This window comes from Dromiciops gliroides, chromosome 2, assembly GCF_019393635.1.
Source record: "Dromiciops gliroides isolate mDroGli1 chromosome 2, mDroGli1.pri, whole genome shotgun sequence".
NCBI classification, from domain to species: Eukaryota; Metazoa; Chordata; class Mammalia; order Microbiotheria; family Microbiotheriidae; genus Dromiciops; species Dromiciops gliroides.
The window spans coordinates 244496716-244505162 of NC_057862.1; the positions used below are offsets into that span (position 1 = coordinate 244496716).

The 8447-nt window shown below is 37.8% G+C and overlaps 1 pseudogene; it reads left to right on the forward strand.

Moving 5' to 3' along the window:
- The first annotated feature begins 1801 nt into the window (after positions 1-1801).
- LOC122743809 lies at positions 1802-2331 on the forward strand (annotated as a pseudogene).
- Positions 2332-8447: the final 6116 nt, after the last annotated feature.

Genomic DNA, 8447 nt, shown 5'->3' on the forward strand with positions numbered 1-8447 from the left:
AGCTGGTGCACAGAGTGTATATTAATTTTGCCAAGCAGAAATGTTTGTCAGTAATCCTCTCCTACAACCAGTGCAGAATAAGCTGAAGTCAAAATACAAACCTAGACATCCCTCTAAAGGCATAAAAGAAAAAATAATTTCCCTGTTGCCTAATTTTAGGAAAAAACCCCACACTATTCTTAACATTTCATTTCTGTGTGTGAAAGAGAAAGCAAGAAGAGAAAGATTAAAAGGAGGAAGGCACCAGTGAAGCAATATACATTTCTATCTCCTTTGCTAATGATTTTATGTTGTTGGAGTTTCTTATTGGGCTATCGTGAACTCTGGATAGTGTTTGACCCTGAATAGACTACACAGCTAAAATGAAAACAGCATTCTGATTTACTTTATAACTGTCCCTTTAAAACATGATACAAAACTATGGAATAATGATTGGAGTTATATCAGCAGTTACAAGATTTATAGGCAGTGATTGCTCTACAGTGGTCCCAAGTGGTTCAGTTAGAGATCACCAAGGTTTGAGTTTACACATGGAAGGAGAAAACCATTTAACTGTGTGATGAATTGCTAATGACTATCAAGTTTGCCCAGTATTTGAAAACAAAGATCCTTGAAATGACTTTGTGTCCATCTGTTCCCACAAAACAAAGGGACTTTCTAGTTGAGGGCTTCTCTAGACTTGATCTTCAAGAAAGGTCCAGTAAAGGACTTTAACCTGGGGTGCATGAACTATTTTTTTCTAGATTTTGATAACAATTTCAATATAACAGGTTTACTTTATCATTCTATGTTTCTTATTTTATATATTTAAAAACATTATTTTTAGAGGAGGCCTTGAGCTTCATTAGAATGTCAAAGGGATTCATGATGTAAAAAAGCTGGAATCCTTGGTCTAAGTATTTGTTTATTCTTATCAATTTGGTATATCCTAAATTGGTAGAAAAGAATCACTGTCTCTCCATGGAATAGTTGTACTAGTAGAAGTTGAATAACAGAAAAGTTGAGATTTAAATTTGTTACCATTGGGTTTTTCATTATTATTGTTTTTCTCTTAAAAAAATACATGGGGGGAACAAAACCAAAATAAAGCCATTATTGTTACAAGCTAAGTATTCCTCTGTCATCTATATCTATATAAAATCTGCTTGTGAGATGATGTATTTCCATTTTGTCCATCTGTTTTCATTCATCTTTAACTGAGAAGACAAACCTCTAATTGGACTTTTATTGGATACTGACTTTCTAAGACAAATATTTTAGGAACTTTTTGTGGTCCAATAGGTTCTGAATTGACTCACCATTTGTTTTTTAATAGTTGCTTGCTTCACTAGTATAGAACCTTTTCTGGGCTATTGCCTTCAATTCATATTGACAGGTTGAACCATCATGTTCAAAGTATTCCATGGGGGACTTACTTCTAAAACTGGTATTTAACTTTAAGTCATTCAGTTGACACAATTAGCTCAAAACAGTTGCATTTACTGAAATGGCATAACATGAACTATAGTAACAGAGTATTCCTAAACATTTTAACCTTATAATGGGCATTTTCTTCTTAATATTGGTCATATCTCTTAATTGTATTAAAAATGTACATGGAGGGGGGTGTAACTAGGTGGCACGGTGGATAAAGCACCAGCCCTGGATTCAGGAGAACCTGAGTTCAAATCCGACCTCAAACACATGACACTTACTAGCTGTGTGATCCTGAGCAAGTCACTTAACCATCATTGCCTCGCCAAAAAAAAAAAAAAAAATTTACATGCTTTTGCGGGTTGGAGGAGAGTGAGGCGGCACCACCATGAAGGCCTTGGGCACCCTGAGAGAGTATAAGGTAGTTGGACGATGCCTGCCTACTCCCAAGAGTCCAGTGCCATCTCTTTATTGGATGTGGATTTTTGCTCCGAATCACATTGTAGCAAAGTCCCGATTCTGGTACTTTATTTCACAACTGAAAAAGATGAAGAAGTCTTCTGGAGAAATTGTGCACTGCAGACAGGTCTTTGAAAATACCCCTCTTCCGATGAAAAACTTTGGCATCTGGCTGCGCTACGATTGCAGGAGCGGGACCCACAACATATACAGGGAGTACAGGGACCTGATCACTGCTGCTGCTGTCACTCGGTGCTACCGAGATATGGGGGCCCGTCACTGTGTGCAGGCCTACTCCATCCGGGTTAAGAAAAGTGGAAGAAATTCCTGCCAGCAAGTACCGCCAGCCGGCAGTCAAGCAGTTTCACGACTCCAAAACCAAGTTCCCACTGCCCCACAGAGTCCTGCAGTGCCAGCAGAAGCCATGCTTCACTATGGAGGCCCAACACCTTCTTCTAAGTGCAAAGAGAAGGAGGCCCATGTTGCATTCATCTGTTTAAATAAATTTCCCAATTGGAAAAAAAAGTGTACATGCACTTTTCTTTTTGGTTGTTTCCCACTCTCTTGATTATAATGTGGTTAGGAAACCTACTTTATTGAAATTTTTAAAATTCAAAATGTTTATTTTATACCTTGTTATATGGCTTAGCAGAAAGAAACATCAATTGACACACAGAGAAGTGTGTTACTAAGGGGTAAATGGGATTCTGAATATGAGTCACTTCCCACAGGTACTAATTATAGTACACACACACACACACACACACACACACACACACACAGAGGTATGCTGGGTTCACAACTAATCAACCAGTCGGGATAAGTTGGCATGGGGCGGGGCTGTTTGTTAGCACTTCAGAGAAAGAATGAGGAGACTTTCTAATCTCAAAGTCTATTCTTGGTCTCAGGGGTCTGTGCCTTTTGTTTAGATTTGCATAAGAACTGAGGTCAAGGTAAAATGCCAAGTGTTGAGGGTATTATTTTTGTTTATACATGAAGTAGAAGTTTATTCTAAAATGATACTACTCATGTCAAGAAAAGGAAAAGTTCTTTTTTTCCTTGATCCTGATGAAAAGCAGTGATTCAGGGCAAAAAGCAGAGGTGTTCTCTTCTTCTTCTTCTTCTTTTTGGTGAGGCAATTGGGGTTAAGTGACTTGCCTAGGGTCACACAGCTAGTAAGTGTTAAGTGTCTGAGGCCGGATTTGAACTCAGGTCCTCCTGACTCCAGGGCCGGTGCTCTATCCACTGCACCACCTAGCTGCCCTCCTCTCCCGTGTTCTCTTCTAAGGACAGAAGTACATACAGTGTACAGGATGCAGAAGAAAGGGTCAGTAGGTATCCCAATGAAGAGGTGCTCTTGAAGTGTGATGCGTGAGCTATGTCTTATGCCCTTAAGGTGCACCGCAATGTTTGTAGGTAACAGGGATCTGGGATGAACTGCTCCAGTAAGGCTGAAGGTCACTTTTCTCTACATATCTTTAAAATTTTTTTTAAATGCAAACTTAACAAATACCAAATGAAAAGAACATTTCCATGTACAAAGTAGAAGAGAAAAAAAGGTTGGTGAATGCTGCTAGGAATCTATTATATACACTTTGCTTTTCTTTGAAAGTACATGATTTTGTTTGTTTTTGCAGGGCAATGAGGGTTAAGTGACTTGTCCAAGGTCACACAGCTAGTTAAGTGTCAAGTGTCTGAGGCTGGATTTTGAACTCATGATCTCCTGAATCCAAGGCCAGTGCTTTATCCACTGTGCCACCTAGCTGCCCCTACAAGTAACTTTTAAAGTTACCTTATTTGTCTGTGTTTCCTTCTGGTTTTCCTTCTGTTTTCTTGTGTATTTAAAAATACTTCAACGACTTCCTTTTCCCATTTATTTTTCTTTGGGCAACCCAATTGCTAGTTGCCCCCCCCTCTTTTCTCCTTTTCTCTCCTGCCAATGGGGGAAGGAAAAAAAAAGTCTCACTTTTCTCACACTTTCCTCACTGAAGGGCCCAGTTTCTGGTTGGAAGTTATGACAGGATGTACGAGGTTGTCAGGGAAGAATTCCAGTTACCTGACAAGTGGGCAGACAGTACACCTCATTAGCACCTGACCACTGTTAGCCATCTTATCTGTTCATGGGTATGAAGTGCCATAAGAGTCTCATATAGTACTAGGTCATTCTTTTTGGTTCATATTGTTGTTAAAGTGTTTGAGAACAATGAGTATCAGGTCATTTAAGTCTAGTCTTGCTTCAAATTAGAGCTATGCTATTTTAAGAATTACATTCAAATTGGCCAAATGGAAAAGGAGGTACAAAAGCTCTCTGATGAAAATAATTGCCTAAGAATTAGGATTGAACAAATGGAAGCCAGTGACTTTATGAGAAACCAAGATACAATAAAGCAAATCCAAATGAATAAAAAAATAGAGGGCAATGTGAAATACCTTCCGGGGAAAACTGCTAACCTGGAAAATAGGTCCAGGAGAGATAATTTGAAAATTATTGGTCTACCTGAAAACCATGATCAAGGAAAGAGCTTAGACACCATCTTCCAAGATATTCTCAGGGAAAATTGCCCGGAAATTCTAGAAGAAGAAGCTAAAATAGACATTGAAAGAATCCACCGATCACCTCCAGAAAGAGATCCCAAAAGGAAGACTCCTAGGAATATTATAGCCAAATTTGAGAGCTCTGAGGTCAAGGAGAAAATATTGCAAGCTGCCAAAAAGAAAGAATTCAAGAACTGTGGAGCCCCAGTCAGGATAGCACATGGAAGGAGGACACGGAATATTCCAAAGGGCAAAGGAAATGGGATTACAACCAAGAATCACCTACCCAGCAAAACTTAGCATTATCTTTCAGCGGAAAAAGATGGGACTTTAATGAAAAAGAAGACTTTCAGATATTTGTGATGAAAAGACCTGAACTGAATGGCAAATTTGACTTTCAAATACAAGAATTACATTGGATCATTCTACTGTCCTTGTAGATTAAGAATAGAATGGACAGTAAGAATGCTGTTGAATCTACATCATCAAGTAGCTATCTCATACTCTGAATGGTAAAGAGGGTGCCTCTGTCTCTACTGGCAGATGAAAGAGAATCCCAACTCTGAGACTAAATTCCTTTAAAGTCTTTCAGTAATTGTAACTTTTTACAAGGAAAAACTCCAATCAATTATAAATATGAACATTTACAAATACATATTCTCATTAGAAAAAAAAATCAAGACCAGACTTACTAAAAGGTATTTAAAGCAATTAGTATCTAATTGTTTCAATTATAATTGTCCCCTCCTTCCCTTTGCTCATGGTGAACATGGATGAAGTATGGCTTTGAGGGTGGGGCTAGAGAAAAGGTGCTCTGGAATCAGTACAGGTCCTTAGAGTCTTCTGAGTGAGTTCCTGGATTAAGGTTTACCTGCTATTTTGCTTAGTGGACTTTAAATCCCACATCGATACTCTTAAGCATAGGGGAATATAACTGGGATATAATAAATAAGAACTGAGGAATAGTTCATTTCACAAGAAAAATGTTTCACATATTTTTGACACTGTGAGTTTAAGAAGAAATATTTAAAATGGACATGTCATAAGACATTTGCTAGTCTAAGGGATTTACAGTAAGAGGGGAAGTAAGACACTACTATAATAGTATAAACATCTGTCAGATATCAGTTCAGATATAGCAGGATGACTTCTCACAAGGCAAGCTGAAACAAAATATTCTTAGAACCATTTGACTGTAGGTAATATTAAAAAATTATATGGAATAGCCAAATTATAATTCATAATTGCATATTACTCAAGAGACATAAGAGCCTGGCCTATGGTCTTAAAAGTGAGAAGCTTTCCTATTCAAAAAAGAAATAGCAAAAAAGGGAAGCTGAGTCAAGATGATCTTGATATTATCTGCATAAGAACAAACCATTTTTTCAGCAATCTGGAGCTAACAGTTGAAGGTGAGAGACATCACTCCCTGTGGGCCACTGTTGGCCTTTTCCCTTCTTGTAGCATAAACACCTGAATTCAAACTGAAATCAAGTCAAAATGACAGTCATAAGAGGGTCCAACTAACATGGTAGATTTCACTCCTTGTAATTTGGAGCAGGGTATAGTTATTGTGGCATTAACATTAATAATACAAAAAATGGGATTTCATAGCTATGGCACAATACAGAATAATACATGGAAAGCAACTTTAGTACTCGCTGATTTAATAAAAGGTGTTTAGACACTTTTAACTGCCTTTTCTTTGGCACTACTAGCACAGCCCTGCATTCATATTACATACAATACATTTCAAAATAGACAACACCAATCAATTAATATTCACAAAAATAATGCAGCAATGTGAAGTTTTACAAAATAAATGAAGTGATAAAGGCTTACTTATGGCAGCAATGGCATTCATTAAAGTTAACCAAAATATCTTGATATCCTTGAAGTTTTTTTTTTTTTTTTTTTTTTAGTGAGGCAATTGGGGTTAAGTGACTTGCCCAGGGTCACACAGCTAGTAAGTGTTAAGTGTCTGAGGCCGGATTTGAACTCAGGTACTCCTGACTCCAGGGCCGGTGCTCTATCCACTGCGCCATCTAGCTGCCCGATATCCTTGAAGTTTTAAGGACCATATTGTGTATTAACTTTTTTTTCTCTTGGTCAAGAGAGAGGTTACTAACACATTCACTCTGCCCTTCTATTGCAATTTCAACCTCTAGATTCTTTTAAATTGGCATCTGCAGATCCCCTGTTGAAGGCCTTGCTGTTCAATGTACTGCTGGTGATCTAGGTACCTGTTGATATCTTTTTCTTTCTTTCTTTCTTTTTTTATATAACATTACCATATTAATCATTTTGTATAAGAAAATTTGAATAAAAGAAAAAATGAAAGTGAAAAGTAGCATGCTTCAGTCTGAGTTCAATCAATATCATTTCTTTCTTTGGAGATGGGTAGAATGCTTCATCATTAGTCCTTTGAGATTGTCTTGCTGAGAATAGCTAAGTCATTCACCATTCATCATAAAACAATATTGCTATAACTGTGCACAACATTCTCCTGATTCTGCTCACTTCACTATATGTTGATGTCTTTTTCAGCAGACTTTCAGGTGGTATTTTTAATGACTTGGAGTGGAAATTCTGGTCTCCAGAAATATGAGTCTTTATATGAGATCCAAGAAACTGAAGACACTCAAATTGACACTGAAGAGACTGGAGTTCTCACTTCTCTGGCTCTCACCAACTCTGTCCTGCCTTTCATGTAAGCTGGGGCATTGATCTCCACTAGTGAAGAGAATGCCAAACCAATAAATTCTGAGATTTGGGTTTAGCTGTATCTCATTACAAAATTAATTTATAATTAAATTATTCAGTATTAAAAACAAATAGAGGGGCAGCTAGGTGGCACAGTGGATAAAGCACCGGCCCTGGATTCAGGAGTACCTGAGTTCAAATCCGGCCTCAGACACTTGACACTTACTAACTGTGTGACCCTGGGCAAGTCACTTAACGCTCATTGTCCTACCCCCCCCAAAAAAACCCCCCACCTCAAATAGAACAATTTCAAAACTTACAAATAGAAGGCAGACTTTGACAGATATCAAATTGTCTCATTTTAATATTTTTGTTGTTTTGTCATTTCATTCATGTTGGACTTTTTGTGACCCTCTTTGGGGCTTTCTTAGCAAAGATACTGGAGTGGTTTGCCATTTCCTTCTCCAGCTCATTTTACATTAGGAACTGAGGCAAGCAGGGTTAAGTGACTTGTCCAGGGTCACACAGCTAGTAAGTGTCTGAGGCCAAATTTGAATTTAGATAGTTGAGTCTTCCTGACTCCAGGCTCAGTGCACCTCACTCCACCACTTAGCTGTCCTTAATATATAAGATTTCCTAACTTGAAGGTTTTGAAGACTAACATTGAACATAAACTGAATTTATCACTATTTAAAGTTTAAGGCAGATTATTAAACACATAAAAAATTTTAAAACTCATAATTTACCACTGTATGTCTCAGTAAATTTATTATATCAATAAGAAGTCTTTGTTTTACTTAGCACATTGTGCTTAATCATATAGGACAATTTGATTTGCAGTGTTTTTCCCATGTTAAGAAGCCAGATTTTGAGTTCACATGTCTATAGCCCAACTTAAACCAATTTGAAGTCAACATAATTGTTGTTTGGTTTGTTTGTTTTTGTTTTTGTTTGTTTTTTTGGTGAGGCAATTGGGAGTAAGTGACTTGCCCAGGGTCACATAGCTAGTAAGTATTAAGTGTCTGAGGCTGGATTTGAACTCAGGTCCTCCTGAATCCAGGGCCGGTGCTCCATCCACTGTGCCACCTAGCTCCCCCCACATAGTTTTTAACATTATCGTTCAACGCAACTTTAAATAATAAGACAATGAATATAATGTAATAATTAAAATTCTTTTTAAATGCTTTGGAAATCCTGGTGAACCATAACTGCTATTGATATGCCATGGGGGAAATTGAGAGGAAGGAACAAGAGGAAGAAAAGGAAACACGGGCCATTGGTGGTTTAGTGGATAGAGCACCAGCCCTGGAGTCAAGAGGACCTGAGTTAAAATCTGA